Source organism: Salmo trutta, chromosome 36 (assembly GCF_901001165.1).
Source record: "Salmo trutta chromosome 36, fSalTru1.1, whole genome shotgun sequence".
NCBI classification, from domain to species: Eukaryota; Metazoa; Chordata; class Actinopteri; order Salmoniformes; family Salmonidae; genus Salmo; species Salmo trutta.
Window position 1 is genome coordinate 30,236,801 of NC_042992.1, and position 11,327 is coordinate 30,248,127.

The 11,327-nt window shown below is 40.4% G+C and overlaps 1 protein-coding gene across 9 annotated transcripts in view; it reads right to left on the reverse strand.

Moving 5' to 3' along the window:
* The window catches only part of LOC115175825 (semaphorin-4A-like), a 49,194-nt gene extending 40,342 nt beyond the window's left edge, over positions 1 to 8,852 (reverse strand). For 3 of the 9 annotated variants that reach the window (XM_029735368.1, XM_029735360.1, XM_029735363.1), the window contains exon 1: positions 8,054 to 8,344. The gene's annotated coding sequence lies outside the window, so the exon portion shown is untranslated. Of the gene's footprint in view, positions 1 to 7,387; positions 7,407 to 8,049; positions 8,346 to 8,833 lie in introns of those variants that run through there. The other 6 variants (XM_029735362.1, XM_029735364.1, XM_029735365.1 and 3 more) reach the window with 5 other exon arrangements.
* Between the last annotated feature and the right edge of the window lie 2,475 nt (positions 8,853 to 11,327).

An 11,327-nucleotide genomic window follows, 5' to 3' on the forward strand; every position in this document is an offset into this window, starting at 1 on the left:
TTTGTCTTAAAATAAAAAACATTTCGTATGCAGCTTCCCCAAATCTGTCAAAAGAAGCAGTGCAAAACAGAGCCACCAAAACAACAAGGGTATTAGGCGAATAAGGAAAGCAAACCGACAAAGCTTTTCTGTGTGAGAACTGCTTCATATTAACATTTTGTCCATACAGCGACAATAGTTCAGATGTTTATACCGTAATGTGGGTGCTAAAATCACCAAATTCTGGTCAGGGTATAATCTGAGACAAAATTGGGGACTAGGGTTAAATTAAAATGTCACTATGACTCATTGGGGTAGGGCTGTTGAGATAACCGTATTACCCCAACACCGGTAGTCATGTGTCATGACCACAGTAAAATTTTTAAAAAAGTAATCTCCTCCTTTGCATTCAGGACATGTGTTGGTTGTCTAACTCACTAATGGCCTGGTACTCAAGGATCTATTGTCCTTCTAACCACTGAAATCAAGTCTGAAAAAAAAAAATGAAATAAAATAATGATTGTGCCGTTTGTTATACAATACATAGATTACAGATAATTACGCACAGCAGAAAACTGTAATTCTTTTATTTATTTAAGATGTCTTTAATTGTTCTAGCCTATATTCCAAAATTAAACACATTCTAGGAAATCGCCTTTGAATGTGGAATGTATTATTATGAATACTGGATGGACAGGTTACCTTATGCTACACTCCAAAGTTTTTATCAATGAGTCTGGGGGAGATCCTATGGGCCTAGGCGATGCTGTTGGTTCATTGATTGTGCAGGGCGGCTTACAGAGTTAGCCTACAATAGTGAATTTGGATTGATTTTTAATAGCCTAGTAATATGACACGTTTTTATATTTTCATAATTAATAGGGTGACACATTAGGATACCTTTAGCTACAGAATATCACCTGTCGTGCAGCGAGAGGCTGCATGCTCCTCAAACAGAAGTTGAGGCAAGGAGTGAAATAACCGGTGTAACCTACCCAAACGAACAGGGGGATAGCGGCCTCCAGCTCATCGGGGGATGACATGTCTTTTTCCTCTGCCCTGCGATAATGGGTCATTCTAATTCGAGATTAAATTTGAATAGTCTGATGGATGAAAATATGATCACTTGAGAGAACAGTGTGTGCAGCCTGAGGCAAGGAACAGAGCGCAAGCTTTTTCTGCCACTTTCTCAAATCATCAGTAGCTTATAATCCAGGCCTGCTATAGCCGCACCATGCAGCTCATATACAGTGCCTTCAGAAAGTATTCAGACCCCTTGACTTTTTCCACTTTGTTACGCAACAGCCTTATTCTAAAATAGATGAAATAGTTTTGTTTCTACATCAATCTACACACAATACCCCATAATGACGAAGCAAAAAACTGTTTAAGAAATGTTTGCTAATAAGAAAATAAAAAAAAACAGAAATATTACATTTATATATAAGTATTCAGACCCTTTACTCAGTACTTTGTTGAAGCACCTTTGGCAGCGATTACAGCATCGATTCTTAGGTATAACGCTACAAGTTTGGCACACCTGTATTTGGGTAGTTTCTCCCATTATTCTCTACAGATCCTCTCAAGCTCTGTCAAGTTGGATGGGGAGCGTTGCTGCACAGCAATTTTCAGGTCTTTCCAGAGATGTTCGATCAGGTTCAAGTCCGGGCTCTGGCTGGGCCACTCAAGGACATTCAGAGACATGTCCCGATGCCACTCCTGCGTTGTCTTGGCTGTGCGCTTAGGGTCGTTGTCCTGTTGGAAGGTGAAAACCTTCCGCCCCAGTCTAAGGTCCTGAGCGCTCTGGAGCAGATTTTCATCAAGGATCTCTGTACTTTGCTCTGTTCATCTATCCCTCTATCCTGACTAGTCTCCCAGTCCCTGCTGCTGAAAAATATCCCCACAGCATGATTCTGCCACCACCATGCTTAACTGTAGGGATGGTGCCAGGTTTCCTCCAGACGTGACGCTTGTCATTCAGGCCAAAGAGTTGTTTTCATCAGATCAGAGAATCTTGTTTATCATTGTCTGAGAGTCTTTAGGTGCCTTTGGCAAACTCCAAGCGGGCTGTCATGTGCCTTTTACTGAGGAGTGGCTTCCGTCTGGCCACTCTACCATAAAGGCCTGATTGGTGGAGTGTTGCAGAGATGGTTGTCCTTCTGGAAGGTTCTCCCATCTCCACAGAGGAACTCTAGAGCTCTGTCAGAGACCATCGGGTTCTTGGTTACCTCCTTCACCAAAGCCCTTCTCCTCCAAATGCTCCGTTTGGCCGGGCAGCCAGCTCCGGGAAGAGTTTTGGTGGCTCCAAACTTCTTCCATTTAAGAATGATGGAGGCCACTGTGTTCTTGGGGACCTTCAATGCTGCAGACATGTTTTAGTACCCTTCCCCAGATCTGTGCCTCGACACAATGCAGTCTCGGAGCTCTACGGACAATTCCCTCGACCTCATGGCTTAGTTTTTACTCTGACATGCACTGTCAAATGTAGGACCTTATATAGACAGGCACGTGCCTTTCCAAATCATGTCCAATCAATTGCATTTACCACAGGTGGACTCCAGTCAAGTTGTAAAAACATCAAGGACAATGAATGGAAACAGGATGAGCTCAATTTCAAATCTCATAGGTCTGTTTTATTCTTTTTGAAAAATTTGCAAAGAATTCTAAAAAAAACGGTTTATCGCTTTGTCATTATGGGTTATTGTGTGTAGATTGCTGAGGATTTTTCCCCCCTCATTTAATCAATTTTAGAGTAAGGCTGTAACGTAACAAAATGTGGAAAAAGTTAAGGAGTCTGAATACTTTCCGAAGGCACTGTTTGTTTTGATTTCTAAGCCATTCTAACATGCTGACCACACCGCTCACATATATGTTATTCAATCATTGAACCCACACTGCTCGCGAGCGTCTGCTTGGCCAAGCGCTAAAATAGAACTTGGTTCCATTTGTGTCGGTTGATGCGCTGTAAGTCCCGCCTCATCCATCTCCTCATTGGTTTTTAGAAGCATATACCCACGTGGGTGATTGAAAGATGAACTGATGTCCACACTCCAGCCCAGTTGGTTGTAGTAATGCACCTTAAAAAAAAGGATCGGACCCATTCTTCAATTTTCACCTAAAATGACATACCAAATCTAACTGCCTGTAGCTCAGGAACTGAAGTAAGGATATGTATATTCTTGATACCATTTGAAAGGAAACGCTTTGACGTTTGTGGAAATGTGAAAGGAATGTAGGAGAATAACACATTAGATCTGGTAAAAGAATAACAATGTTTTATTGTTTTTATCCTCATCTTTGAAATGCAAGAGAAAAGGCCAAAATATGACTTAGGAATCTAGGCGAAATTTAGATTTTGGCCACTAGATGGCAGCAGTGCACGTGCAAAGTTTTAGACTGATCCATTGAGCCAGTGCATTTTTGTTCAAAATGTTGCGTCACGAGTGCCCAAATGTGCCTAATTGGTGTATTAATACATTTTCAAGTTCATAACTGTGCACTCTCCTCAAACAATGGCATGGTGTTCTTTCACTGTAATAGCTACGGTAAATTGGACAGTGCAGTTAGCTTAAATGCTTGCTAATCTTTCTGCCCATATCAGATATTTCTATGTCCTGGGACATTTTTTTGTTACAACCTCATGCTAATCACATTAGCCTACATTAGCTCAACCGTCACGCAGGGGGAAACACCGATCCTGTAGAGGTTAAAGTTAAACTGGCAAAGTCCAAAGGAGAGGAAAAAGCCTGAAGAGAGATTACTAGAAACGAACTTGGTTTAACGTTACCCTTTTATCTGTGGATTAATTGTTGTAGAGAACCATGTGCATTTCAGGTAAAATAACAATGTTTATATCCCAGGACAAATTAGCTAGCAACAGCAAGCTAGCTAGCTATTGCCATAAATGTTTAATACTTTTCGACCTGTCCCCAAATTAATATAGTTGTTCGGAGTTTGCTTTGATATTTCAACCTGCGTGTCCTGAGTGCGTCTGGGGTGGCTTGACAAAAATCAACATGCGCACGGTGCGGGTCTGGTCAGCATGTAAGGTTTGTATCATTAACAACTATTATTATTTGGCAACTTTAAATCTAGCGTAGCCATAGAACCTGTTTCAAATAATCCATTTTACACTCATAGCCTTCATATGCGCACTCGCTATGGAATGGGAAAAATATCCTTTCAATTTTATTCAGCTAAGTTCAATTATATTCTTCTTACTATAAATTCATATAAAATAATGACATATCTTGTCTGCTAAATGAACAAGCCTGTGGCATTTGGCATAGCCAGATAACATAGAATAAATAGGCCAACCCATATTCTGTTCATCTGAAAAACATTTTCTTCATATCATGTTTCTTTAGACCTACCTAAAACAAACAATGGATTCATTATGGTATATATATTCAATTGATTTATTATACTTCTTTAAATGTAGATGTTCCAACGGCACGCATCAGCGGCTTGTACGCAACTTGTACGTGTGGAGGTCTCGAGATGCTAAACACGTTTATGTTCATTAACTGTCAATTACCCTCGAGACGGGCAGTCTTTCGCATGACAAAATGTCATGACCTTTATAGCCCTAGGTGGGGGTAACCCCAGCTGCAAAGAAAGAGAAGACTTGTCTTTGTCTGGGTATATGGGTATGTATATATGGCGTCGAGAGAGTGGGACAGAGAGAGAGCGTGAAAGCGAGGGGAAAATCTCCTGGAATGGCTCAGTGAAGGCTTTGATCCCCTAGGCCCCTGTGGGGTTGCCATGACTACAGCAGATCTGACCAGCCCAGAGCATAGAAAGGTGAGAAGGAGGAAGAACTGTACAAACCGCTCATGTCCGGAAGTAATTTAACCATTGGTGCTCTGTAGAGTTGCCATTTCTCGAGTCAATTAACTTGTAACTTGACATTCCTTAATTACTCATTATAATAACAAAGTCAGATTTAAAGTGGAACTGACAGCGTTTTAGCAACATGAAATCGTATTAAAATCTGTTCATATACGCCCACATTTTGGGGCTCCCGAGTGGCGCAGCAGTCTAAGGCACTGCATCTCAGTGCTTGAGGCATCACTACAGACACAGCCTGGATCCGAACAAGGGCATCACAACCGGCTGTGATTGGGAGTCCCATAGGGCGGCGCACAAAATACACCTGAATGGATTACTGCAAATATGCAAATTCCATAGGAGTCCTCTTAGATTTGGGAACTTTACAGTCTTATTGATCAAACAATGAGGTAGGCTCTCTCTCACTCAGTTGCCTATGCACATCAACAACAAGATCAACTAATGTTAGCAAGAGTGAGATAGGAGCTCAAATCTAACGAGTGAACGGTAGATAAACCCTCTCAAATCCTTTTCAGCTTGTCGATGGAGAATAGTAGCCCGCTTGCCTTTCTGCAGCTTGCCTGCCAATTCATGCTTGTCCCAAACCACATTTTGACAACTGAGTCGGAACCTGCCTTGCCGCCCATTTGACGGACGCCAAATACATTTGATTGACAACTAAGAGATAGGCTAACTGTGGATAACAGTCGTTAAAGTTCAGCATAGCTACCTAGCAAAGTGAGTCACATGTTTTGCTAGCTAACCAATTGACACCTGCATCTCTAGCTGTAGACACCAAAAAAACAATATGGGGGGAAAAGTTGTCCACTCACCCAATGACATCATCCTCCCAGCAGCTAGCTATACTGAACAAAAATATAAATGCAACATGCAAAAATTTCAAAGATTTTACTGAGTTATAATTCATATGAGGAAATAAGACAATTGAAATTAATTAATTATGCCCTAAGCTATGGATGTCACATGACTGGGAATACAGAAATGCATCTGTTGGTGACAGATTCCTTAAAAAATAAAAAGGGCCTCAGGATCGCATGATATTTCTGTGCATTCAAATTGCCATTGATAAAATGCAATTGTGCATGTTGTCCATAGCTTATGCCCACCGCCACCATTGGGCACTCTGTTCACAACTTTGACATCAGCAAACCGCTCGCAGACACAACGCCATACACGTGGTCTGTGGTTGTGAGGCCAGTTGGACGTTCTGCCAAATTCTCTAAAACGACATTGGAGGCGGCTTATGGTAGAGAAATTAACATTAAATTATCTGGCAACAGCTCAGGTGGACATTCCTGTAGTCAGCATGCCAATTGCATGCTCCCTCAAAACATCTTTGGCATTGTATTGTGTGACAAAACTGCACCTTTTAGAGTTGCCTTTTATTAACCCCCAGCACAAGGTGCACCTGTATAATGAATATGCTGTTTAATCAGCTTCTTGATATGCCACACCTGTCAGGTGGATGGATTATCTTGACAAAGGAGAAATGCTCACTAACAGGGATGTAAACAAATTTCTGCACAAAACTTGACAAATGTGCTTTTTGTGAGTATGGAACATTTCTGGGATATTTTATTTCAGCTCATGAAACATAGGACCAACACTTTACATGTTGCATTTCTAGCTAACATTAGGCTCTGTGTTTTTAGCTTGCTAAAATAAATCAAAACATAAATAGATACGGTATCCTATTAGCCACGTTATGACTGACTCGTTATCATTGCCTATGCTAGTATGATTGTATTGACATTCACAGCCTTCGTTACATTCAACCATTTTTCTCCAAAGTATTGAGTCATTAAAACTGAAACAGTGCATCCCGATTGGCTTGAGGCAGCAAACAATGTACCAGACCAGCTGAGATTTACAACCTGATAGCAATATGTCAGTTCCACTTTAAATCAACAAATACTATAGTCATTTAGAAAAAAGGTTCATGATACAAGACTGTACATAGCTGACACACTGCCTGGTGACACGTGTGTGAATGAAGCATACAAAGCCTCTCTTAACTAGACAAACCAGCAGATACCTGCACTTCTGCCCACCACACCTCTTAATCTGCTATCAAACATTACTCATTGACTCATGATACAAAGATCTGAGGGGGAAAAAACCCCACTTATGAACAATACTGTCAGATGAAAGGGTTGGACAACGACTACCTGCCAGGTTATAAAGCATCAGCAAGCATGTCCTGAGGCTGAAGCAGAGTTCATACAAGATGATTGTGCTGTGCAAGCTTTGGTTTCAAGAGCTGTGGAATTCCTCCTCAAAAGGGCAGAAGCAATTGTTTGTGCCCCTCTGATGCACACTTCAACCATCTATCCAATTTTCCACCTCAGTAGGTAAGAACAAGAAGACCCTCCCTCTCCATAAAGACAAGAATCAGTCAATTATGACTTCCTTGCCTTTATATTTGCAGCCAATCATGGCTTTCCCTTGGCATTAGGTCGGCCACAGAATAACAAAAAAGGCATTCAAATCACTTTGTTACACAGATGTAGCCTATTCTCGATCTCTATGCAGCAGTGGAATCAGGGGGTACACTCACGTTTGAGACAGTGTAGACAATCACCACAACACGTTTCGCCATGTTATGAGTTAGTTTGGAAACGTTGCCGGGAACAGACAGGGCACATGTTATGTGCCAGTGAACATAGCTGATATTTTCACTGCTGATATTCCTCAACACCCACAAACGTTGAACTCCAGAGGGAACGCTGGAAGCAAGTTGCATAACGTTACAATAACAACCAAGTACAAGAGCGTGGAAAACAGTCAATACATTCCACAGCGAGAGTCCGCCACAGGCAGAGAGAAGCACATGGTTTCCTATATTCATCCCAGAAGTGTTGCGTTCTCTACGTATACAGCGAGCAAAAGTCATTCGGAACCAGTTGCAAAATACAAGCGTGCATTATCACACATGTGCATCGGTTGTTTTGTTCCGTTTCCAGTTACAACGCAAATTACAGAAACATGTGCAGGCTCCCATGAGTATGCTGGCTATAACATGGGCTGTTTGCAATCAAAACACTCACTGAAAAAAAAGGGTGAGCTAGCAAACGTTAGCAGGCTAACGACATCCTCGTTGTGCTGGTTGAAATGTGCAAATTTAAAGTGCATAACTAGCTATATAGCCATATTTAACGTGTTGTGCAAACGAATTGAACAAAAGCTACTAAAATGCCCTACTCGACACAGCTTTCTTACCCACATCTCAAAGTGCAGAGGATTGTGTACCTTCGCCGTGTTTATATTTCCCTCCCGTTGATCTAACCAGTGTCCTTGCGTTCAGGTAGACGGTCTGCTTGTTGTAGAAGCCTACCTACGCCACTAAGGTAGCAAGCTCTTCTCGCTACGAGCGAAATAAATCGTGCCCACAAGAGGAACACTCTGACCGTAAACATTTGCTCATGGCGCTCCCAGATGAAAAACGCCTGGCCTGCTTTCTCCCACGCAAATTGTATTGCCCCTGTTCAGCGACGTGAACACACACACCGTTGATCAACAGATTGCTGTCAGTGGACTGATCTCTAGTGATCAACAGGCGCCATCTACAGGAGGAAAACCGGTTAGACTAACCAACGTTTATTATCCTCTGCTGCTTTTAACACAATATTGTAGGCTATACGACTTGAGGTCACATCATTACATTTTCCCTTCATTACAATTCATGTTAACACATTTTTTTTTCAATGCCATTGTCAACTTAAAACCCAATCTGGCTTTTACTGGCATCAACCAGTACTAACTCAACTTCAGCAGAGCATTCTGGCAGACATATTACTTGACTATCCGTTTTTGGAAACAAAACAATGCCGATTATAATAGATCTACTGTGGGATATATTTGAATAGGTAGGCCTAGCCAAATTGAATTGATCAAAACCTGAAACTAAGATGGCCACTTGATATCTACAAAATGACAGAAAAGCTTCTCATAGCCTAAGCTTTTAATTACAAATCAAACCATTGGGTAGACTTTTCACACATACCTTGCAGGCGAAACCACCTCACAGGTGATACCTGGATGAGTGTTGCCTATAACGTGCAAATAAATTACCTGGGGAAAAAGTGACATATTGTTAAGCCAATCATTTGTTTGATATGCTGGACCAGCTTGCTGGGTATAAAACAAAACGTAACCTACACAGCACATGATGCATAAACCCCCAACATCTGCCTGCAACCCTGCGCCTCAGAGCTCATGACAGGTGCGGACATGTACTGTAGATGAATCCGTTTTACCTGGTCATGACTTGATCTTGCTCCCTCCACAGAATTTATCTTCAGTCAATCTCTCTCTGGTCAATTCTCTGGTGAAAATGATAGAAAGCCCTTCACTCAGCCTTTTCGTTGGGACGATTTACAGGAGGTCATTAAGGACAAGAGAAACGCTTATTATAACGGACCGTCATTTTCTTCTCATGTAATTTAAACCAATTTGCCACCGCAGCCGCTATCTTGGATAGTCAGATGGGCGTTACATGCCCATACCGGCGGTAATTTTGAACTAGGCAGTTTAACAACCGCTCAAACATATCTCGCCCTATCAACGCTGAGAAAACCTCCAATGAAGAATTTCTCAAGGGATAATCGTGAGGACGAAACGGGTTAGGGTAATGGGGGTAACTAGCCCAGACTAAGAACAATGTCTAATTGCTGACACAAAAAAAGCAATGTTTGGAGAAAAGTTGGTATGTGGATAAAGGTCATGTAAATAAATGGCTACAGTATTTTAGTTATTTCATGTTTTAGAAAAGGAGCGTTAAAAAACAAAAAACACCCCCCAACCCTTTTTTTCTTTAGTAAGTAATACTTAAAAGCTAAGTCTAGTTGTCTTATTTTATTATTTTAATAAAATATGGGGGGGAAATGGTGTTGCACATGTCACCATTAATATCCTGACTATGAGATTTGATGTAAAGTTTTTTTTACTCACCTGCACATTCATTTTCTTGTTCTTTCTTTGTTGTTCCTTTCCCATACAATCCATTATGTACAATTGCACTAAATAGTATTTGAATAATGCAAGATTTTAGATCCCAGCAGTCTTTAAAATGACATTCAGGAGAAAAAGGTTTTCAATCGTTTTTAATTCATTAAAAACAATATTCATTGGAATATAATATTGGAATGGAATATAACATTTAATAACAATAACTTAACGAATTAATTCAGTGTAACATTGATGTGGCAACTCTCTTATGCTCTGCTATTGAAGATTCTAACTTGTACATAGGTAACAAATAAAGCTATCCCAAGTGAAATTGGAGCACAACTCAAGTTAGCATAAACTAGCGCTAACTGGCCTATTCATTGTCTAAATGACAGGTAGAAACCCATTCATAACCATGAAGGGCCCAGTTACCCTCGAGTTGCCCTCAACACACTCATCCAACATATTACTACTTTAGTAAAAATTCATTCAAAATGTTCTCTCTAAACAAATGGATTGTTTATCTTAAGGCTTTCCTACTTGTATATTTAAAAACAAAAACAATTATATATCTAACTTCATTGGAATATATCTACAACTTTTTCTAAATTGAAATAAATTAGATCAACTTACCACACGCGTTTTGTTGAAATATCTCCAAAAGTTGTAATGACACAGGACATTTTTGGTTGAGCCAGAGTAGTGTCAGCCAGGGAAAGTGTTGGGGAAATTATTTGGTAATATATTGTGGTCTTAATGGGAATTACGGGGCGGCTAGCTACCCCCTGAGGGCTAGTTACCCCCTAGTACTATATTATTGACACAATGCTTGCATCGCTTGTTTAGACTGTCCATTATTGTCTCCTTCTTAAACCGGTCTATTTATTGTCATCTAAAGTATTGATCCTGACATTTAGGCTTTATTAGCTCGAGGGGTCCAGTTTTAGCCACAGTTATGTATAGGCTACAACACATGCGTAATTGCTGGTTTTGAACCGAGGTAAAATGTGTTTTATATTGGACATTCGGTGGATATTCGGTTTTCTCTCTCAATAGCTATTGAACTAAGCATGTCATGCCTATGAAGGATGGTATATTCTGAATCAGGGGTGGATGGAGAAAAATCCACGCTTTTTGTTGTGTGTGTGTGTGTGTGTGTGTGTGTATATATATATATTTTTTGTGTGTGTGTGTGTGTGTGTGTGTGTGTGTGTGTGTGAGAGTTTCAATCTTCAATAGCTCTTACACAAAGCATGCCATGACTATGATAGTTATATATTCTGGATCAGGGGAGGATAGAGATTGTTTGTTGTTGTTGTTCAATAACATTTTTAATAGCATTGTTTTTTGTTGGGGGTGTGTGTAATTTTCTCCATATTCCCCTGATTCAGAATATATCATTGTTCTAATCATGGCATGCTTGGTTGAAAAGCTATTGACTGAATAGTCACAGAATTTCCAATATACAGTGCATTCGGAAAGTATTCGTACTGCTTCATTTTTTTCGTATTGTGTTACATTATAGCCTTATTCTAAAATGGATTAAATAT